At 46.7% G+C, this 23,054-nt stretch overlaps 1 protein-coding gene across 18 annotated transcripts in view; it reads left to right on the top strand.

Moving 5' to 3' along the window:
• SGMS1 (sphingomyelin synthase 1) overlaps positions 1 to 23,054 on the top strand; it is a 263,991-nt gene that overhangs the window by 72,518 nt on the left and 168,419 nt on the right. For 14 of the 18 annotated variants that reach the window (XM_035724238.1, XM_027596054.2, XM_027596059.2 and 11 more), the window contains one exon: positions 11,768 to 11,858. The exons of 3 other annotated variants lie outside the window; for them this stretch is intronic. The gene's annotated coding sequence lies outside the window, so the exon portion shown is untranslated. Of the gene's footprint in view, positions 1 to 11,767; positions 11,859 to 22,268; positions 22,488 to 23,054 lie in introns of all 18 variants that reach the window. One more of the 18 variants, XM_027596045.2, reaches the window with a different exon arrangement.

Genomic DNA, 23,054 nt, shown 5'->3' with positions numbered 1-23,054 from the left:
AAACGCTCGCCTTGTAAGATGTGTCAGTGATGAGTTGGAAAACCCACGGACGTCCAGCGGCAGGATCACACGGGCAGTGCGTGTTTCGTTGGCAGGGGCAGCGACATAGGTGATGTGCCTCAGACACAGCCCGGCCCCTGGGGGGCTGACTGGAGGGCCAGCCTCCTCTGAGGGCCATCAGGCAACGCCGGGCTCCCTTCCTCCTGCTCTGCAGCCCCCCGCGGGAGGCCTGGACGCTCCGCCAAGCCCTCCTCTGTGGCCCTGGGGGAAGGAAGGGCGCCAGAATAAGTCAAATTATCCGGGGACTAAGAAACTACACTTCTCTGAATTCAGCAGGAGCAAAGACTTTGTCCTGTTTTCATCAAATGAGACCCATTTGGGAAAGCCGGGAAAAGAAGAACATTCTTGAAAAATAAAGTCTTCATTAAAACAGCCCTGTCCCCCACCAAAGATCCCAGTAAAACAGAGTGGCGCCCGTCACCCACAAGGCAGCTCCAGGTGAGGAGCTAAACCTTCAGATGCCTCTTCGCTGCTTTGGCAATCCTACACCGAGCCGGGTCCAGTCAGACATGGGTAAGGAAGGGAAGAGATGCTGTGCGGGATGAGCGGCCGTTCTGTTTCCTGCCTGATGGGTACACTTAGAACGCGGCCTCCTGTACTTGTGCAGTGTGGGGAGGAGCATCTCGTTGTGGAGATGCGGCCGTGGGGGCCGCGGGAGGGGAGAGACCTGCTGAGCCCCACCTCCACGGGGTCCAGTGTCTGCTGCGGGCGCCGATGTGACGGCGCAGGCCCCGGGGAGCCGGCTCTTCTGTTCCACCCGCACGCGCACCAGTGCAGGATTGGAAAGGAGCGGGAATGTCTTTCCTGCCAAATGGTCTTTTTACCAACAGACGAGACAGAACCTCTCCCTCTACTGTGATGCTCCAGATAGGCACCTCTTCTGAACCAGTGTGGACGGGCTTCTTAGGAATAGCCAGGGCACAAATATAAAAGACTGGTACCTTTTTTTTTTTTTTTAAGATTTTATTTATTTATTTATTTGAGAGAGAGAGAGTAGGAGTGATGGTGGGGGAAGGAGAGGGAGAAGCAGGCTCCCCACTGAGCAGGGAGCCCAACCCAGAGCTCGATCCCAGGAACCCTGAGATCGTGACCCCGAGCCAAAGGCAGATGCTTAACCGACTGAGCCACCCAGGCGCCCCCATGACTAGGTACTTTTTAAGACAATGCTGTTCTTCGTGGCGGTGATGACTCACTGAGCAGTATCTGCATGCTCCTGTGAGCTGGAAAAACACCACCAAGTGGCGTATCTTGCCGATTCCTTTTCTGTGTATGCGTGTTTGTATGTTGTATTATGCCTGCAAGAACATTTTTGGTATCCTGCTTTCCTCAATACCTTAATGATTTCTGCCGGGATATAATTCGTAACGGCTGCATACTATTCTACCATGTGGATATTTCATTTCTTAAACCATTTCTTAAACCATTTCCTGGTTGTTGATCCATTAGGTGCTTTTGCATTTTTTAGAAGTGAAGACTAATGGTCGACATCGATGTGTAAACTTTTCTCCCGATTTCTAATTATTTCCTTGAGCTGGATTTAAAGTGGAACTGGGTCAAAGAGCAGAAGCATTTTAAGGCTCTTGATACAGGGTGGTAAGATGTTTCCCTGCGTGAAGCATTCCTTTTACTTGATCCTCGTTAGAATTGCATACTTTTTTTTTTTTAACGCTGATTTAATAGGAAAATTTTGCATTGCTTCAATTTACATTCTTCTAATACCAGGTGACACTGAGCCCAGGTCCATTTGGCAAGACATTGTTAGGGTGCCAAATGCTTTGTTTCAACTGGTTTTTAGTTCTGCAAGTGACTCATGAGTACATCTCATAAAATATCTAACTACTACTGACAAAGGCCCCTTGACTGTCTTCTCCCCCATCCCCCTTCTGGCCCCAGCGGTAACCACTTGCCATTGGGTGTCTTCGGAGACCTTTTACTGTGTGTGTGCATGTGTGTACACAGACAGATAGCTACATAGTATGGGAGGGTTTTAAAAACTAGTATTTTAAATATGTAGGAGAGTGTAGTTTGTGGTTTTAAAAGTTTTTAATTCATCACGGAAGTCCTTCTAAAATACAGATAACTCTTTTTTTTAAATAGGAATATAGGATTTCATATTAAATGTACTATGGTTCATTTAGCCATGTATTTATTAAAGCATTTCTATTTTCCCCCTTTCCCTATTTAATTCATATAAATGTGCATATATATTTACAGTGTAATATGTATCTTTTATCTTTTTTTATTCAAGACTGTGTGTTTTTTTACAGGTTTATACGTATTCTTTTATAAAAGCGAATCGCTATTATTCCTTACAAGGAAAATAATTCAGAAATTGTGTGAACATATACTGATGTATGTGTGTAAACACATTTACAAATAATGAACTTCTAAAAGCTTCTGAGGAGGTAAAATATTGTGTGTTGACAACTGATGATTCAGATGAGCTGAGAGATAGTGAATCTTCCTATTGCTCATTTTTTTCATTCAAATTTAAAGCCGCTGGGTTTATCAGACATGTTAGTATGCCGCCCTTTCCGAGAGCCTCGTGCTCTTCTTCCACACTTCCTGATATCTGTGAGTACCTCAGACTCACTATGCTGAAAACCACAACAAAGGACCACTAGTATATAATGTAAAAAAAAAAAAAAGAAAGAAAGAAAAGGAATTCATCTTTACAGAATTTTGAATTAAAGAAAAAAAAAAAAACAACCCTGTAATCCTGACCTGTGCCGCTTCTGTCAAATTTTAAAAAATAATGTAAGCCCAAAGTAAAATAAAAGAATTTCTTGGAGGAAATCCTCTCCACTTAGTTTTCACCATCTTACTTTGTCAAAGATTTCAGGGAGGTTTTACTACTTGCCTTATATTTCTGTTCTTAGAACGTGACATGTGGAGACTTTAGTTTCCTTAACAATACCCCGTTTTCGCTGTACTCAAGCTGCGCACATCTTTTTGTCAAGATCAGTATCTCATTCTTTGGGTGTATATGGCACCTGTGTCCTTTGTCAGCGGGCGTGTCGTGGTTCCCCAGCAGACTTGGAACTCCTCTGAGTCTGTGCTGAGCACACTGGTCCTGGCAGCCAACTCCGCACCAGGACTCGTGGCTGCGCTCAGTGGATTGCTGATGCGAGCATCAGCAATTGGCTCACGCACCGAGAGAGATCAGTTATCGGTCTAGCCCAAGGTCGTAGCAAGTGCAGGAAATCCGAACCTGAACCAGGTAGCACTAGGAAAAGATGGATGGACCCATCCAAGGTAAAAGACGTAAAGGCCATGTTCCAGGTAACGAATTTTGGGGAGGATTGTGGAGGTAATGTGGAAAAGTCCTTTTATATTCTTCCTTTGATTAGAATTATGTGGCCTGCCCCATTTCCTTTTTAGCTCTGGCTATCAGAAATTTAAAAATTATTTTAATATTCAAGCACACCAAAGCATTATCTTGTGGTTGGAAAATCAACCTCTTTTGTTCATTTTGTGACTTTATATTTATGCCCCTTCCTTTCAAGTGCATGTGCGACTTTCTCGGATATGGATAACACTGAAATAACCTAGTAAAATGAACTTCTCATGATAGTGTCATTCATTCATTTTGCTTTTATCTTTAAGACTTTGGGACAGAGGGACACCTGGGTGGCTCAGTTGGTTAAGCATCTGCCTTCGGCTCAGATCATAATCCCAGGGTCCTTGGATCGAGTCCTGCATCAGACTCCCTGCTCAGTGGAGAGTCTGCTTCTCCCTCTGCCCCTCACCCTGTTCTTGCTCACTCACTCTCTCAGATAAATTAAAAAAAAAATAATAATAAAAAAACAAAAAGACTTTTGGACAGAAAATGGGATGCAGTTTTAATTGGCTATGCGAATGCCAGGGATCTTGAAGAAAACACTAGGGCCAAAAAACCCTGGGACAGCTCAGACACCATGCAGTTTTTCATGGGGGTAGGATGAGCACTGAGGAGCATGGTGATGATTTGAAGTATTTAACATATAGATGTCCTGGACTGCTGTTCATTTGGGAGAAAAAAATGAGGATTGCACAAAGAAATCGCAAAGCCCGCGGGTTGAGGAAGGTCCTTTCTTACACCTCAGGGCTGAAGTGTGTGGCCACGCTGGTCGCTCCCCTGCTCTGTGCCCTCCTGCCCTGGGTTCTGCTCTGCTGAAAGCGCTCATTGTGCGGGACCCTGGTTGTTTGTTTGCAGCCCGTGTCTGTGTTAGAGCTGCGGGCGCTCCGGCCGCCTTGGTCTTCTTTTGTCGGCCGCATCCAGCACAAGGCTCGCAGTGTGTTCTTGACACCGTGATTCATGTTTCTGAAATAGCAGATCAGAAGGCACATTTTAGGCCAGTAAGTATTTCAGTATATGGACAAATATTTTGAAGAGTCAAAAAGGGTTGGGAGGCATTTTTTGCCCCCAAAGTATGTGTTTGTTCAGCCCCCCAGCCCCAGCAAACACAGAAAATCCTATCTCCTCCTCCCCCACATTTCTCGAACTTTCCGGTTTCTAAGAGCAGTTTGGTGCTGAGGCTGGCTGGAATGGGGTAGGTGGCACTTTGTCAGGCAGCCCTGCCTGTCGTGTCCCCTGTGCCGGTCTGCGTGGCCCCGGGGCCGGGGGGGGGCATCCACTGATAGGTTTTGAAGGCCTGTTGTGCTGAGGACGCAATGGTGACCAGTGTGGACTCTTCCCCCAGGGACAGGGTTCCTGCTTCAGAAGTATTCGAGGCAGACTCATGTCTTAGAATTTATACAGTGAACTTTGTGGTTGCCTTCTCTTTTCCTTGAGGGCGCATGACCCAGAAAACCGTAATTAAGAAAGCTTGACAGTCATAGGTTGTGCTGTCTGCGATAAGGATGCCCTGCTGTAAACAAAACTAGACAAGGGTATCCTGATGTACCTTCTCCTTCTGTACCCACTCTCACCCCAGAAATGAGCTTTGTGTGCACCACTGACATCACTGTTGTCCCAGCTCTGGGACCCGCGGTGCGGATGTCCAGTCACTTCGGGGTAAATGAGCCCTCTCTGACCGTGTTCCCACTGGATGGCCAAATACGGTCTGTACTAGGATAATCGCTTCAGTGGGTGACATGTCATGACCTCTCAGTAACTTGGGCTTCTCTGAGGCACAAAATGCACCATGGGGGTGAGACCTGCATTGCACTGAGCGTTGCTGCACGAAATTTCCGTTGCTGTCAAGGCAGGGCTTTGCAGAGTGGCGGCGTTTGATCCGACCCTCAACTGGTGAGTCTTTCAGTTTTGAGCCACAGTCTCTGGTTTTTGCCTGTGGCGTGACATGGAGCCCATCACTTTACCCCTTGGCGGCTGAGAATCCTCATCTGTACAGTCAGGGTGATTTGAAGAGCCTCTGAGTGGTTTGAAGCTTGAATAACCTCTGTGAAGTGTTCAAGCAGAATGGGTGAGCAGCACACCACAGCTACTCTTACCTCTTAAAACGGGAGACTTTTCTTCCTTAGCATTTTGTAACATGGGTTTATAATTCCTTGTAACAGTTCACGCCTCTTGATATTTTCCTGAATCCGCAATGTATTTCAGATCCTACAGATGGCGCGCTTCTTGGTCTGTAGACTGGTGCTGTCTGCTGACTGCGGTTCTTGTCTGGCTGGGGACTGAGTCTTGATGCAAAACAGCAGCTGCAGTTTGATTGATTGATTGGCTGACTGATTGACTTGGATAGTCTTTAGTGGCAGGTACTGGAAGTAAGCTCTGTATATAAGTCATCTCATGTCATTCCTACAAGGAGGGCAGTGCAGCACAGAGAGGTCAGGCAGGTTGTTGATGGGAGGACCAGTGATCTACGCCCGGGCGCCTAGCCCTCCCCTCTCCCTTCAGCATGTGCGCACCGGGGTTCTGTGCATGGTGTTCAGTCTGGGCTTGAACACATCGTTTCTCTACTAAAAGGGCGCGTGCTTTCTGTTAGTTGTAAGGACAGCACAGGCATCTGCAACACTATGCTGTATCTTCCTGCGGGACCTTTTTCCTAGCCTGTCCCTGCTCTAGTTTCTGGTGCTCAGGTCTCGGGGGAGGCCATGTGTCCGGTAGTTAGGAGCACGGGATGCTGAAATCAGACAGCCGTGGGATGAAATCCCAGCTCTGTCCGTTAGAAGCTGTGTAACCTAGAGCAAGTGACTTGTCCTTTCTGTGCCTCAGTTTCTCACCTGTAAATGGGAATAATAAATAGTACTTACCTTAAAGGGTCATTATGAGGATTGAGAGTACACACACATACATGCATGGTGCTTAGAAAGGTGCCTGGCACACCATGTTTGTGGCTGATTATGGCATGGTGGGTGCTCTGCACACCACTGTGGACTGCGTCACTCCTGTCTTCACCCAGCGCTCCACGTGTGACGGACACCCTGTGAAAGTCTGTTGAGGGAGGGGGATGGATCTGGATGGGCCGAGCGGTTGAACGCATGACCTGTTCTTTTTCATCTTGAGGTTAAATTGGACTCATTGAAATAGGCTATCTCGGCTTCAATAGAAGCAGAGTGCTTGCTTTGTGATAAGCACAGGCTAGATGTTGGAGGATTAACTTACTGAATCCTTCCAGGAGCCTCACGAGGCAGGTATTGTCCCATTTTACAGATAGTTAAGTTTTCGTGCGTTTTAATCTAATGCCTGTAGTGAAGATATTGGACTTTGAACCAGGGGAAGCAGGGTGTGAATCCTATAGCCGAGCTGGGCCTGCCCCCCCCCCCCCCCCAGGTCCCCCGGGTGACTTCTAGCTTACAGTAGAGCACTCCATGAACACTGTGTTGTCTGTACGATCGCAGCTTCCGTGAGGCGGAATCATGGATCCCAACGCTGTTTGAGCACCTATATGGGAGCTCTGCATGCTGGTAATTGAAGAGTGGTCATGTCATGGGGCACAGACTCCATATTCCTTAGTTAAAAATTCTTGCTTTGGGGAAAATCTTCATATTGAAGCCAAATTCTCATACTATAGGTTAAAACTGTTTGCTCTGCTCTGTCTTTGGCAGGATTGGAAAAATGCTGTCCGTTGCTCTTGGCCGGGTGGTGCTTAATGTGATGTCCCACCGTGGCCCCTCCCTTGCTTCCTCTTCCCTAGGTTAAACGTGCCCTGTGACTTTCACACTTTGAGTTAGGTTTCAGGGCGCTCTACAACTTCTCCTTTTGATCCTTTCCCTTTTTTTAAAAACACTTTCCCCAGGGAGGGTAGAGCCCTTAGATCGCTTTGAGCCTGGCCGATATTTATGATGGCATAGTCAGGGTCTGCAGCGTGAAGAAGGGAACCTGGGCAAGTGACCGAGTTGTCCTGAAATACTCCTCCTCTGTGACACACTCTTCACGAGACTGTCCTCGGCTTTCCTGCCCCTGCTCCTCCCTCAGCTCAGGTCCACAGTCTGCGGCTAGCTGGGCATTGGCTCAGCGACGTGGGGGCCCCGGTGGAGTCCAGTGGATGGGTGTTTGCCTCTTCACTGATCCTCGCTTGCGCCATGTGTGTCGGAACGGATGTGTCCCTTAGTGGAGGAGCCTGTTGGTTAAACAGTGTAAGAACTTCTTGAGAAGGGGCTTGACTTCCTTCTGCAGAATTCCAGATTCTACCTCCTGAGAGGTCCTTTTAATCTTTGAACCGGCACACCATTTGTTTATCCCTAGGAAGAGCACCGTGCCCCCCCGCCCCGCTTCCGGACCTAGTGTGGGCCCTCAGTGATGTGACACGTGGTAGGTGCCTGTAGCTTAGCACGTCATCAGCGCTCAGCAAGTTGTTGGCTGTTTATTTAAAGGTGAGCACAGGCGCTCTGAGAGTAGGAAGTTTGGGGCACTCACTCAGCTTTGAATGGGGATCACAAAAAATTCCCCAAGGTTGTCAAGCCTCCTCCGTGAGTTAGTCAAGAGAAGAAAGGGAGGGCAGGGTGTCCCGTGAAGGGCGATGGCTGCAGGGTGTTCGCTGTGACGGGTGGACAACATTGGGACATGTGTGCAAAGCTGGGCGGGGGGCAGATCGTGGAGGCTTCCGGGAAGTGGGGGGCAGACGGTCAGGTTGATCAGGGTGCTGGGCACCTGCTGACTCGGGGAGACAGAATTAAGATCTGAGAGTCCTGATGGGACAGGTCCATCTGGAGAGCGCGAGTGCAAGAGGACAGGTACACGGTGTGTTGGCATGTGTAACAGGGCTTGCCTGCAGGTTCTCGGCGGCCCGAGGCAGAGCCCGAGGCAGCCGGGTGGGACCCGCCAAGCTTTGGCGGGCATGTTCCTTTTGCGAAATTGGATTAGGCGGGCTGCGGTGTGGATTTCTAGTAAGGAGAAAGTCTGCTCAAGAAGTAGGAGGAGGGTGTTGTGCGCATGTGTGTGCTGTGGGCACAGAGCTCCTGGTTTGGGCAGGGCAAGGCCTGTTCTCCATTTTCCTCTCTTCTCCTGTATGTGATAAAAATACTGCTCTTGTTTGACAATTACCTTTTTTTTTTTTTTTTTTTTTTTTTTTTTTTTTAAAGGATGTTGCAGTCTTTTTTTTTTAATGATTTTATTTATTTATTCATGAGCGACAGAGGTGGGGAGAGAGAGAGAGAGAGAGAGAGAGAGAGAGAGAAGCAGAGGGAGAAGCAGGCTCCCAAGGAGCAGGGAGCCCGATGCGGGACTCGATCCCAGGACCCTGGGATCATGACCTGAGCCGAAGGCAGACGCTTAACCATCTGAGCCACCCAGGCGCCCTGACAATTACCTTTTTGATTAACTTTGTGTCTGGGGTTGTAGAGTTGTTTCTTTTTTTCTTTTCTTTTTCTTTTGACTATTTTGTTTTGAATATTTTATTTATTTATTTGAGAGAGAGAGTGCATACAAGCAGGGATTGGGCAGAGGGAGAGGGAGAAGCAGACTCCCTGCTGAGCTGGGAGCCCGATGTGGGACTCGATCCCAGGACCCTGAGATCATGACCTGAGCCGAAGGCATATGCTTAACCGACTGAGCCACGCAGGCGCCCCTTTTTTGACTGTTTTGCTCCTTATGATTTTCTCATCAGTGGTTAGGAGGAGAAATGTAAGTGCACCAGGAGGTGATTTCTCGTGAGAGGACTCTTCTCTCCACCCCTAAGTACATGCACGTAAACAAGAAGAACGAAGAGTAGCAACTACGTTTTCTTTCTTTGGTGGCCTGTAGTGGTTTGGTATGCCCCTGGAGGAAGGGTTGTGGAAGTAAGTGTCGATTCCTGTCCGAGTGACAGCCAGCTGGCGTCTGAAGTGACGGTCAGCCTCCTGGAAGGAATAGAGCCATTTCCCTGGCATTTTGTTCAGAGTCTGCCAGACGGCTAGAGAGCATCTCTCCCGCCACCGTGTTGCAGTGCAAGTAAACACATGCACTTCTAAGAAACGTCCTTAGCAGGGGGGTTTCTTTGAAATGTTTAAATAAAGAGCCTTCACTGTATGCTCAGTGTCTTGATTCTTCCCTCTTCCATTAGAGCAGCCCGTGTTCCTGAAGCATCCTTGAATGTTGAAACCATGGAGAGGGAAAGGCGAGCTGCGGGCGCTGGCCTGGCCCTCCCGTGGGGGTAGAGCCTGGGAGGGCACAGCTCAAACATCCCCGTCTCCACCAAGCCTCCCACGACTGAGCCGGTCTGCTGATGACTTAGCTGCCCTCTGGATCAAATGGAACCCCCTCTAACTGCCCACCTTACGATGGCGAAGAAGCAAGAGATGTGGCTCGTCCGTGAGCCGAACCGCCGACAGGGGAAGCAGCCAGTGCCTACGCCCTCCTCCCCACCAGGAGCCAGGACTCTGGAGGAGTGACTGCGTGCAGGGCAGAGACAGGGCAAGCACATGGGGAACCCAGCTCTTTTAATGCCAGAAAGGAAGGAAAGAAAAGTTAGGAAAATAAGACAACGGTGGGGGGGCGCGCTGCACAGATAAAGGAGCTAGGTTCAAGGGGGTGCCCGCTGGCTAGATCTGAGGTAGGCTGAGCACCAAGACGGTGTAGTGCGGAGATAAATCATACGCGGCAGGATAAACATGATCAGTTATTGAAAAACTAGAACTTCCAGTGTGGCCACAAATGGACAAAGAGGTGAGCAAACAATACGGTGCCGAGTAATGAAGGGTAATGTGGAGGGTGTTGGAGGGGCAGTGGCCCGCACAGGTCGGTGATGGATGTGAAACCTAGGGGACATTTTGATGAGGGACAAGGTCTTTTCATGGTCTTGCAGTATCTCCTCCCTGATGACTTATTAGCTTCAAGAGAAAAAAATAATTTTTTACCAGAGGAATTGGATAGCACTTGGCCTGGGCAGCCAAGGAGGGGCACGTGGGCCTCCCGCACCTTCAGATGAGACCCCTGGAGAAGAACACATCACCTCGGTGGTTTCTGGCTGAATTGAATCATGAGGAAACATCAGACAAGTCAAAACAGAAATGCTTTATTAATACAAAAGAGATAGGGGACGCTATTCTGAATTGCAAAGGCCACGGAAGACCAAAGCAAGCTGTGTGTTTCGGAATAATGCAGTTAAGTGCTATATGCCTGCCCCTGGACTGGATCCTGAATTGGGGGAAAGAGGCTCCATGAAGTGCATCGTGGGGTTAATTGAAGATGGCGGTAAAGTACTGGGTTTACTGCCATCTGGGGATATCCCCATTCTGAAGTGTTTAGAGGTGAAGCGCCACGAGGTCTGGCACGTACCTCCACCGGCTCAGAATCGACGCTGTGTGTATGTGTAGAGAGTCTGCAGCCAGTGAGTGGTCAGGTCCGTGGCTGCTGGGTGGTGGTAGGGGCAACTGAGTGAGGTGTGCTTGGCGTTCTTTGTACTGTTACCGTTCCGTGACTTTTCTGTAAGCTCGAACTTATTTCCAAATGAAAAGTTAAAAAGAAAAGAAGCAGCCCAGCAGTTATAACTGACTTAAAGAGAAAAGGAGGGTGTGTGGACAAGATACGTGCATTTCTTAACTATCCTGGTGTGCATGTTCTACCTTCTGCGTTGTCTGTGGTAAAAAAAACATTTAATCCTATGACCGTCACTCTGTCACTCAATGGGCAAAGCCATTTCTGTGTCTGTTGGCTGAGAAAGTATATGCAGTGCAAGGAGAAATAATAATACTGCTTTTCAGGTTGAAACCATCCTATTAGGATTTGGGGTCATGGAAGAGGGTTGGAATGGTCAAGGTGGTTCTCGTTCCTCTATGGTACTCACTGGATGAGCGGTTGTGGGAAAGTTCCCTAACCTTTGGGAACGTCAGCTCCTGCATTTAAATTGATACTTGCCTGTTCTCAAAATCCGTGGCTCAAATTTAAAAAAAGTGTGTGTGAAAGGTGTTTGTAAATAACGACGATTTTTTTCTAAAAACATTAAATTACTATTAATAGGGGCGCCTGGGTGGCTCAGCCGTTAAGCGTCTGCCCTCGGCTCAGGGCATGGTCCCAGGCTCCTGGGATCGAGCCCCGGATCCGGCTCCCTGCTCCGCGGGAAGCCTGCTTCTCCCTCTCCCACTCCCCCTGCTGTGTTCCCTTTCTCGCTGGGTCTCTCTCTGTCAAATGAATAAATAAAATCTTTAAAAAAAATTACTATTAATAGTTTTGGTTAACGACGAAAAATGGCTTTGACCGGAGGTTGCTGGAGATTTTCTTTGCTTCCGGTGGCCCTTTTCCCTTTTAAATGTCAGGAACGATGGCACAAGAGAGTTTCCTTCCCCAGTGGGCGCTTCGGTTCCTTCTAGTTTCCTCCTTTCTCATTTCCTGCTCTTATCATTCCAGGCAAAGCTCCAGTGACCAAAGAGCTATAGATCTTCTGAATTTTGAGAGCAGTGAAATAGGAGCATAGCAGAGAGCGTATGAAAGACAGCACGTAAGTCAGACTCCGCCTTTTATCCGTTTGCAGACGCGTCATGGATCCGAAGTTCCCCAGAGTCACTCTTGCTCTGTTCTGTGATTGCACATGAGGCTCTGCTGCATGGGGGGCCTCCAGGCCTTCGAGGGGCCCCAGCTCTACATCAGCCCAGGGAAGGCCAAGTCTGGTTGGGAAGGAAGGAGACAGGATTGGACTGGGAAGGCAGCACAGGCCAGGGTGTAGACGTGTGGGAAACGAAGGACCCGAACAGTAGCCTCTGCCAGGGTCGCTGAAGAGGACGGAAAGGGCGTTGTGAGCTCTCAAGTCACATAATCAATGAGGACATTTAAAAGGAAAAAGGGCCATCTGGATTCAGGATTCAGGAAAATCTCTCCTGAGTCTACACCATTTTTCACCTTTAACCAAAACTATACATCGTAATTTAATTGTTTGTAGAAGAAATTATGAGGGGAGGTTCCAGGGGCAGGGGGCCTAGGGTGCCATTTGGGGCCAGGACATTTCCTGTATTCTGGAATTGGTTGTGATGGAGGCTCTCTGTCTGGGAAGATTGTGGCTACCCAGCGTGTGCTCTGCTCTGCACTTGGACGGCCTGGGGCTGTGTCATTGGGCTTGCTGGCCTGGATGACGTGAAGGGTTTGCTCCAGAACCAGACCAGCACACCATTGCTTGTGTTGAGAAACAGCCTTGACCGAGAGTGAAAATCCCCTGCATGGGACTGCGCTCTTCCTGGTGCTGGTTGCTTTGCATCCTGAAACACAATTCCCATCTCTGTGTACATATGCAAACAGGAGAGTGCTTTGTGTTGTTTGTTTTCAGGCTGGGTAAGAAGGGTATATTGCACATAGCATTCTGCAGGTTACATTTACTCAGTTGTGTTGTTCACATTCACTTGTTGCATGTGAACCAGAGGGGCTCAGTTGGTGAAGTGTCTGCCTTCGGCTCAGGTCATGAGGCCAGGGTCCTGGGATCAAGCCCCATGTCGGGCTCCCTGATCAGTGGGGAGCCTGCTTCTCCCTCTGCACTGCCCCCCTGCCCCCGGCTTGTGTTCTCTCTCTCACAAAAATAAATAAATAAAATCTTCTAAAAAAATCTATCACATTTTTATCTGTTGCTCCACTTCCTTCCAAAATTGGGTATTTTGTTGCCAGTGTAGTGGGTATAAGATAGTATATCACTTGGTCTTAATTTGCATTTTCCTGATTAATAGTGAGGTTGAGCATTTTTCTTTTTAGTATACTTTGGAGAACAGAGTTTGTGATTTTAATGTAGACAAAATTTTCAGTCTTTTATTATATGACTACTGGCGCTTTTCTTCGTTTCTGGTTTTTTTTTTTTTTTTTTGAAATACTATCTAATACTCTCTTAACTATATGTGTTTGGTTCATTTTCATTGCTAATCTTTTTTTTTTTTGATTGATTGAAGTTTTTGTTGATTTGTGTTCTCATTCAGTGTTCTTTTCTCTGCGGGTTTGGAATGCATTCCATTTCTGTCCTTCTGTGATTACCCTGAAAGTACACTGTGCATGCTTCACGGTTTTGAAGTCAATCCGTAGTTAAGGTGTTGCCATCCCCTCTCAGAATAGTAGGAAACTCGTAGGACACCTAGTGAACAGTGTCTCCTTCTGTTCTCATGCCTTCCTTTCTGTGTTTCAGTTCTGTGTTTTGCCCGACACGTCAGACTATGGTTACCCATTAGAGACACTATGTTTAATTTCATATGTCCACCATGTCTTGCGTCTCTTCCCTTCTTTCATCCTGTACCTTTCCCCTGGTGAGAGGTGCCTCCTTCAGAATTGTCTTCCCTCAGAATCGCTAGGTCATAGCTTCTCTCGACTTTGGTTTATGTGAACATGTGTTCATGTTGCTGTCCCAGTTCTTAGCTGACAGCCACTGTCTGGCAGCATCGTGAACATACTGCTCATCGTCCTACGGCTTTTGTTGTTGCTCTTGGGAAACCACAGTAGGTCTTTCATCGTCACTCTTTGGTAAATGGCTTGCCTTATTTTGAGATCACTTACTTGTCATCGGGGCCCCGCAGTCTCCCTGCCCTGTGTCTGTGTGTGGCTTTCTGGTTTTTATACTGTTTGTATTTGTTGTGTGTTGTGTATCTATAGATTTATACCTTTCATTGGCTCTGAAAATTTCCCAGCTATTAATGCTCTGAATGCGGTCTCTCGCCCCTCTCTCTATTTGCTCCTTCTGGTTTTGATAAGTAGATGTTAGAGCTTCTCTTTTTCTTCTCTGTGTCTTTTACTTTGTAATTGGTATTTTCTTCCCTGTCCTTTCTCTCTGTTTGATTCTAGGTAATTTCTTAAGATTTAGCTTCCAGTTCAGTACTTTTCTCTTCAGTGGTGTTGAATTTTTTATTTAACCCATCCTTTGAGTTTTTAATTCCAATGATTATATTTCTTAATACTTTTAAAAAGTAATTTATTAGAGAGCATGAGCAGAGTGAGAGGGAGAAGCATGCTACCCACTGAGCAGGGAGCCTGATGTGGGGCTCGATCCCAGGACGGCTGGGATCATGACCTGAGCCGAAGGCAGATGCTTAACCACCTGAGCCACCCAGGCCCCCTATTTCTTCATCTTGAAAAGCTCAATTTCTGCTTCCAATCTGCTGAATATATTTAGTGGTCTCTTTTTTGCTTGCTCATTTTTTTTCCACCTCCATCTTTCATATCTGTAAGCAACACCAAACAGAGTTGTTCCATATTCTGCATCGGATAATGCCAATAAATCTGTGTTTGTGGCTTGTTTCCTAGTATCCATGGTGAGCTTTGATTATGTGCTCATATTTGTTTGATAATTATATAGCAGAATCCTGAGGTCTTGTTGAAATTTATGTGTGTTTGTCCTCGGAGCCAGGAGGGTGCTACAGAGCCAGGACCGTGTTCATTTCCTTTGGGAATCCTGGTCTCTGGTTGGGTTTTCTGTCCCTGCAGAAAGCGGAGGGTCTGGATGCCCCATCCCATTGCTCGTATTCACCTGGCCTCCACGGCAACTGCTGCTCTCTTCTTTGGTCAGGTTTCAGTGTGCTGTCCCTGCCATGTCTTCCTGGTGTTTGTTTCTCTAGCTGGAGCTAGCCAATGTACTAGAAAGTATTCCTAAAATTAATTTATTCAGAACCTAATTCCAGCATAGCAGATGGGCCCTTCAAATACCTAGTCCACCGTAATTTCTAAATTGGTAGTACCCAAGCAATACTTCATAGTCAGCTTTCTGTATGTGCCCTTTATCAGTTTTCTTTGACTCTTAAAACTTTACCGGGTACGTTACTTTGTTTTACCCATGGCTACAGGCTAGCACAGTAGCAGTCTCCTTGAGAGCTCATTAAACCTATATCGACACTCACATCACATACTATGGCCTTAAACTTCTGCCTGTGTTGGTTTTTTTTTTTTTTTTCCTAGTTAATCTAATGCACTCATTCTAGTTAATTTACTAATATTCGCTTCTTTGGAAAGTCAAGTCTCTTATTTTGGAATAACTCATAAGCACAGAGTTCTCATTCACCGCTCCTTTCTTTTGCTTCTCCGTGTTTACTGTTAGAGGAATCCTGGGTATAAAAGATTTAATTGTGGATCTCTGCCTGTGGATGCCTTTCTTCCTCATGCGGAGTGCAGAAAACAGGTGTTTACTGCTGTGAATTAGAGGAGGCATTGTCTCCCCAAACCCCCGACTTTACATTGCACGTCCCCTTAATAGGCACAGAAAACAGCATGATGTCTGATCTCTAAAATGTCAAGTTGCCTTGGGTGTCAGCACATGAAAACATGTTTTGTTTCAAAATGGATGCCAACCGAGATTGCTGATTTCATAGTTTTTTAATTCATTCTGCAGCAGAATAATCACCTGTGGGCCACCGCACTCTGACCCGTGTGTGTGGGTTACAGCTTTGTGATGGGAGTGCTGTGGGAGGCGTGTCTGGTCCGAAACATCTTTATGCTCTGTAGGTTGCAGGGAGGATTTTTGTAACACCAGTGTAATCATATAAAGGCAGGCACTGGAAACGTTCTCGGGAAACGCTGAGCGCCGTGGCTAGAAATATTCTGAAGGATGGCCTGTTCTACTGGCTCTGTGCTTTTCCTTGGAAACCAGAAGCATCAGATGATTCTGTGGCTTTTCCCCTCTGGACAGCAGTTACGTAGTCTATGTCCTCATGTTTTGGGTTCTTGTTGGCTGTCAGTTCAGGCGCTAGGGGAGGTTTTTGCTTTCCAAGTGGTGTGGTTAGCTGAGCACTCCAGAAGCTTCTCCCGGGGAGTGGGGCAGGAGATGCAGAAGAGCTGAGGAGCTGCCAGGAGTGGCCAGTGCTTCTCAAGGAGCCGCCGTGCAGAAGCACACACTGCCTGAGCACGCGGAGAGGGATCGAATCCCCCGTTCCGTCCCTTGTTCCTGGGCCCGGGCAGTGACTGGGTAGAGCGGCCGCTGGCCCTTTGGACTTCCCCATTCTCCCCTCTTACGGTGAATATGTGTCCTTGGGAGGCTGAGATTTGGATCATTAGCATGATTTTAACACAGTCACCCGAATGCAGTTTCTCGCTGCGAAGTCTTGACTCTGGTCCTATCAGAGCGATGCAGAGACAGCCCAGGAATGTGGTCTCTCACATGTCCTTCTCAGGGAGGGTGTGAAGAACTGGGGTTTGACAGTCTTGTCAAGATGAGTCTGCTCACCAGGCCCTGTCGTGTGACCCCAAGCAGTGCTTTGCGCCACATGCCCCATGTCTCATGACCTTGGCCCTAACCGGGCTTGTCTAGACCATGAATGGTTGGCTTCTCCTCTCTCTGACTCAGCATGGGGACACTTGGCCATTTGTAACATTTTCCTCCTTTCCCACATGAGGTAATGAACTTGTCTATTTCTAAATAAGGTTTTGAAAAGCAGGCTTATTTTTGGCACCTTCTTCTCAAACTTGACCTCCCTCCCACTCAGCAAATTCACATCCAAATGTTTGTTGTCATACCCTTTATTTGATGCCCACAGAAATGCCCACAGAATGACTTTTGTTTGTCTTTTTCTCAGTCGGGGTGTTCGGGGGTTGACAGCATGGCCTAGAGGGAGTCATACTAGGTTCGTGGGTAGCCAGACAACCTGAGTTCAAGCTGAAGTTCTGTTCACGGTCTTCATGACTTTGGTTAATGACTTAGCTTTTTCTGGGTTTTATTTTCCCACCTAATAACTACCTAATCTGTTCATGTGCTAGAGCAGTAGTTCTCAAATGTTTTGCTCTGAAGAAACCCTTTATGCTCTTAAATACAATTGAGGACCCCAAAGAGCTTCACTTATGTGCGTTATATCTTGCATTTTACCGTAGGCAGAAAAATGGCCCCCAAAGATGTCCCCATCCTAATGCCCAGAACCTGTGAATATATTACCTTATTACATGGCAAGAGAGACTGCAGATGTGCTTAAGTTAAGGATCTTGAGATGGGGAGAGGATCCTGAATGATCTGGTGTAACCAGGTAATCCCCAGGGTCCCTATAAGGGGAGGCAGGAGGGAGTTGGCAGGGTGGAAGCAGAGATTGAAGTCTTGCCGTTGCTGGAAGGGAGGGGCGCATGAGCCACGGAGCCCAGGCGGCCTCCGGGAAAGGCCAGGGGGGAGCTCAGCTCTGCCAACACCTTCATGCTGGCCCCATAAGACTCGTTTTTAGACTTCCGACCTCCAGAACTATAAAATAATTTGTGTTTTTCTAAGCCACCATTTAATTAAGTTAAATTTAAATTTAAAATATTTTAAACTGCCATTAAATTAAATTTAAATTTAAAAAGATAATTCATTTAAAAATAATGAACCATTATATGTTGGCATAGATTACTTTTTTCGGAAAAATAAAATTTTCTAACTAGTAGTGAGAAGACTACCACTGCTTTACATTTTGTAAATCTCTTTTAATTCTGCCTTAATGGGAGACAGCTGGATGCTCACCATCAGCTTCTGCCTTCCGTCTGTTGTGGCATCAGATGTCACGTAGCCTCTAAAAACTCCCCTATATGCTCACGAGAGAGTGAGCATTAAAGAGGCAAATTGTATCTTAGTGTTATTATTAAAATGGTTCTGGACCCATGGATTACCTAAAAGGGGTGCGGGGTCTCCCAGGGGTCCCCAGACCCACTTTGGGAACTTCCAGGCTAGAACGTCGCCCCATGGCTGCACCTAGCTGCAGAAGATGCTGGGAGCTATGGTTCTTACGCTGGGCACCAGTTACAAAAGTGGGGGTTCTGTTATTAAGAAAGAAAGGGAGAATGGACATTAAGGGATATTTAGGAGTCTCAAATTCTTATTATATCGGAGTTCGATGCACATAGTAGGTAGATAATCACCAAAATGTTGGTTTCTGTTCTTGCTGGGAAAGATGGGCATTTTGCTTCAACTGCATCCTTTAGAAATATCTGTGACAGGGCACAATGGTCCGTAGGCAGAGGCATAATTGCAGTGAATTGCATTTTTAGCATTTGTAGATAAATTATATAAGACATCTTTTGTTTGGTGCTCACAGGCAGCTTTTTGATATCTTGTTTGGGTCTTTTGAACTTAACAATATGCTTCCTTTCCTTGGGTAGGAGGAAATGTGGAATTGAAATGAGATTCAGACTAGCTTTGATTCATAGTTATTCTTCGTGGGTTTGAAAATACAGGGGGTGTGACATTTCCTCTGGGTCATTCTGTAAACAGTTCCTACTGATCCCTGGCAGTGTTCCGTGGCCGAGGAATAACCCAGTTCCAGTTTCTGATGTGAAAGAGCAGTTAGGAATATGTGTGCTCCAAAGCTTATATTTTTAAAAGATGTGTACAAATACAGTTAAAATGGTTGGGGCTTAAGTGGCTTAATTTTGAGCTTAATATGAGGCTCAGTATCGATCTCACTAATTGATGACTGTGTTTAATGCATTCTTAGCACTGTCCTCATCTTTAAGTCAATTATTGTAACACATTTTGGGCTAGTGAGAGCCTGGGAGATACTTTTACATCTCAGTGTGTGGTCTTGAACTATTATCCCAAACCCCTGGGGTGGGAGCGACTTTGTGTCTTTCACGCTTTGGATTGTCCATTTGCCAGATGAACTGGCCGGGAAGGGGAGTTTGGGCGTGGGATGGAGGGCAGTACAGAAGCGGCATAGACGGTAATTTTAGAGCCTAGAGCACATGTCGGGGGAAGGTGCCCTTGTCGGGGAGCCCCACCGGGGTGGGTGCTTTGGGGGCCAGAGGCCCACACCGGTGTCTGGTGAGCTTTCTGAGCTGGAGCTGAGAAGAGCAATTTTCCTTGCTTCGCTGTTTTTCTCAGTGGAATCCGTAGTGAAAACAGAGAGACTGAAAGCACTTTGGTGTAACTTGAACTTGTGGGACCGGAGGCCTGCCGGTCCTTAGCAACTTGCATCGGACAGCTCAGGGTCTTCAGCACCCAGCATCGTCATGATAGCATTGGTTACCTGTGTATGGGCACGACAGAGAAATTGTAAGTGAAACCAGTGGAAGGGTGACCTGTTAGTTTTTGGATATATTTTGGGTCATGATTACCTGGTGGTTTTCCACGTCACACCAGCTATCCCTGAGATTCTCTGGGTCTTCCAGAAGGGGAGAGTGTGTCTGGCTGCCGTGTCCTCCCCTCTTCTCTTCAGGGGGGCTTACGGTCACGACCACTGGTCCCTGGTCTGCCGACGGGCGGCAAAAATCACAGTGCTAGCTAAGAGAAGGCTGTGGTTACAAGCCGTGTAGTGATTTATTGCAACAGCTAGTGGTTTTGAAAGTATGGGCTGGAATAATTTTCTGATACTTTCAAATAATTGCAATACAATTAGGATTGCAAAAGAAAGAGTGTTTTGATGTGGGAGTGCCTACATTAATTAGTAAATGTGAACGCATTCTATGTGTAGGAGGCCCGACTAGTTCAGGGCCAAGAGCAGGGTCTTATGTGTCTCCGCAGCTCCTCAGCATTTCTTTTCTTTTTTTTTAATAATTTTTTATTGTTATGTTAATCACCATACATTACATCATTAGTTTTTGATGTAGTGTTCCATGATTCATTGTTTGTGCATAACACCCAGTGCTCCATGCAGAACGTGCCCTCTTTAATACCCATCACCAGGCTGACCCATCCCCCCACCCTCCTCCCCTCTAGAACCCTCAGTTTGTTTTTCAGAGTCCATCGTCTCTCATGGTTCGTCTCCCCCTCCGACTTACTCCCTTTCATTCTTCCCCTCCTGCTATCTTCTTCTTTTTTTTTTCTTAACATATATTGCATTATATGTTTCAGAAGTACAGATCCGTGATTCAACAGTCTTGCACAATTCACAGCACTCACCATAGCACATACCCTCCCCAATGTCTGTCACCCAGCCACCCCATCCCTCCCACCCCCGACCACTCCAGCAACCCTCAGTTTGTTCCTGAGATTAAGAATTCCTCATATCAGTGAGGTCATACGATACATGTCTTTCTCTGATTGACTTATCTCACTCAGCATAACACCCTCCAGTTCCATCCACGTCGTTGCAAATGGCAAGATCTCATTCCTTCTGATGGCTGCATAATATTCCATTGTGTATATACACCCCATCTTCTTTATCCATTCATCTGTCGATGGACATCTTGGCTCTTTCCACAGTTCGGCTATTGTGGACATTGCTGCTATAAACATTGGGGTGCACGTACCCCTTCAGATCCCTACATTTGTATCTTTGGGGTAAATACCCAGTAGTGCAATTGCTGCATTGTATGGTAGCTCTATTTTCAACTGTTTGAGGAACCTCCATACTGTTTTCCAGAGTGGCTGCACCAGCTTGCATTCCCACCAACAGTGTAGGAGGGTTCCCCTTTCTCCACATCCCCGCCAACGTCTGTCGTTTCCTGACTTGTTCATTTTAGCCATTCTGACGGGTGTGAGGTGGTATCTCATGGAGGTTTTGATTTGGATTTCCCTGATGCCGAGCGATGTTGAGCACTTTTTCATGTGTCTGTTGGCCATTTGGATGTCTTCTTTGGAAAAATGTCTGTTCATGTCTTCTGCCCATTTCTTGATTGGATTATTTGTTCTTTGGGTGTTGAGTTTGATAAGTTCTTTATAGATTTTGGATACTAGCCCTTTATCTGATATGTCATTTGCAACTATTTTCTCCCATTCTGTCGGTTGTCTTTTGGTTTTGTGGACTGTTTCTTTTGCTGTGCAAAAGCTTTTTATCTTGATGAAATCCCAAAAGTTCATTTTTGCCCTTGCTTCCCTTGCCTTTGGCGATGTTTCTAGGAAGAAGTTGCTGCGGCTGAGGTCGAAGAGGTTGCTGCCTGTGTTCTCCTTTAGGATTTTGATAGACTCCTGTCTCACATTGAGGTCTTTCAACCATTTGGAGTCTATTTTTGTGTGTGGTGTGAGGAAATGGTCCAGTTTCATTCTTCTGTATGTGGCTGTCCAATTTTCCCAACACCATTTACACAAGAAGAGACTGTCTTTTTTCCATTGGACATTCTTTCCTGCTTTGTCAAAGATGAGTTGACCATAGCGTTGAGGGTCCATTTCTGGGCTCTCGATTCTGTTCCATTGATCGATGTGTCTGTTTTTGTGCCAGTACCATACTGTCTTGATGATGACAGCTTTGTAATAGAGCTGGAAGTCCGGAGTTGTGATGCCGCCGGCTTTGCTTTTCTTTTTCAACATTCCTCTGGCTATTCCGGGTCTCTTCTGGTTCCATACAAATTTTAGGATTATTTGTTCCATTTCTTTGAAAAAGGTGGATGGTATTTTGATGGGGATTGCATTGAATGTGTAGATTGTTTTAGGAGAATAGGTATTAATTCTTCTTGAAATGTCTGATAGAATTCCCCTGGGAAGCCATCTGGCCCTGGGCTTTTGTTTGTTGGGAGATTTTTGATGACTGCTTCAATTTCCTTAGTGGTTATAGGTCTGTTCAGGTTTTCTATTTCTTCCTGGTTCCATTTTGGTAGTTGATACATCTCTAGGAATGCACCCATTTCTTCCAGGTTATCTGATTTGCTGGCATAGAGTTGCTCATAATATGTTCTTATAATTGTTTGTATTTCTTTGGTGTTGGTTGTGATCTCTCCTCTTTCATTCATGATTTTGTTGATTTGGGTCATTTCTCTTTTCTTTTTGATAAGTCTGGCCAGGGGTTTATCAATCTTGTGAATTCTTTCAAAGAACCAGCTCCTAGTTTCGTGGATCTGTTCTACTGTCCTTTGCTCCTCAGCATTTCTAACAGCTTCATTCACGACTGCCCCAAGCTGGGAAACACTAAATCCTTCTTCAAGTAGTGGTGGGTGCGTGAGCTGGGATGTCTGTCAACGGAATGCTAACTCAGCAGTGACAGGGATGCACAGTTATTGGAATGAGTCTCATGTGCATTATACGTTTTGGGAAAGAAGCCAAACTCAAAAAGGTACATCCTGTGTGCCTCTCCAGGGTCCATGCTGTGTGATCCCATGTCTCGTGACGTTCTGCACAAGGCTGGAGGACAAGGGCAGAAGACGGAAGAGTGGTCGTGAGCGGGCAGGGAGGATGGACTTACAAAGGGCAAAAGGAGCTCTTTGGAATAAATGAAATGTTCTGTATCTTGACGGTGGAGCTGATTACATGACTCTGTGGTTTGGACAAAAGTCAGAGAGCTCTGCCCTGAAAAAGGTGGGTTCCTGCATAAATTACACCTGAAGAGATCTAACTTTAAGACGAAAACAGCACCAGCAACAAAAATAAGTAATGACGAGCTTTGGTTTAACACCCACGAGGATGGCCGTGTCTGCCGCTTGTCTATGATTGGATGGCATGCGCTGGGTCCTCCGTTGTACAGGGCGGCTCATCGGGACGCTGCAGTGTAGCCTCTTGGGGAGTCTGGACTCCACCATTCCCACAGAGGTGGGTGCTCTAGTATTTGTTAGACCTGGAGGTTAAAACAAGAGCTTCTCTGCTGGAGCGTTAGCGGAGACAGCTGGAGGCACGTGTCACCATGTGAACATTTAATCAGGTGTCACTCTGTCTCCTCTCCGGGCTCCTTCGACGCTAAAAGTGTCATTAATAGGGGGCCTGGGTGGCTCAATCGGTTAAGTGTCTGCCTTCAGCTCAGGTCATGCTCTCAGCGTCCTGGGATTGAGCCCTGATTCGGGCTCCCCACTCAGCGGGAAGTCTGCTTGCTCCCTCTGCTTGTGTGCTCGCGCGCGCTCTCTCTCTCTCTCTCTTGCAAATAAATAATAA

This window comes from Zalophus californianus, chromosome 15 (genome assembly GCF_009762305.2).
Source record: "Zalophus californianus isolate mZalCal1 chromosome 15, mZalCal1.pri.v2, whole genome shotgun sequence".
NCBI classification, from domain to species: Eukaryota; Metazoa; Chordata; class Mammalia; order Carnivora; family Otariidae; genus Zalophus; species Zalophus californianus.
Note: the sequence above shows the minus strand (reverse complement) of the source record. Positions and strands in the feature narration are given on the sequence as shown.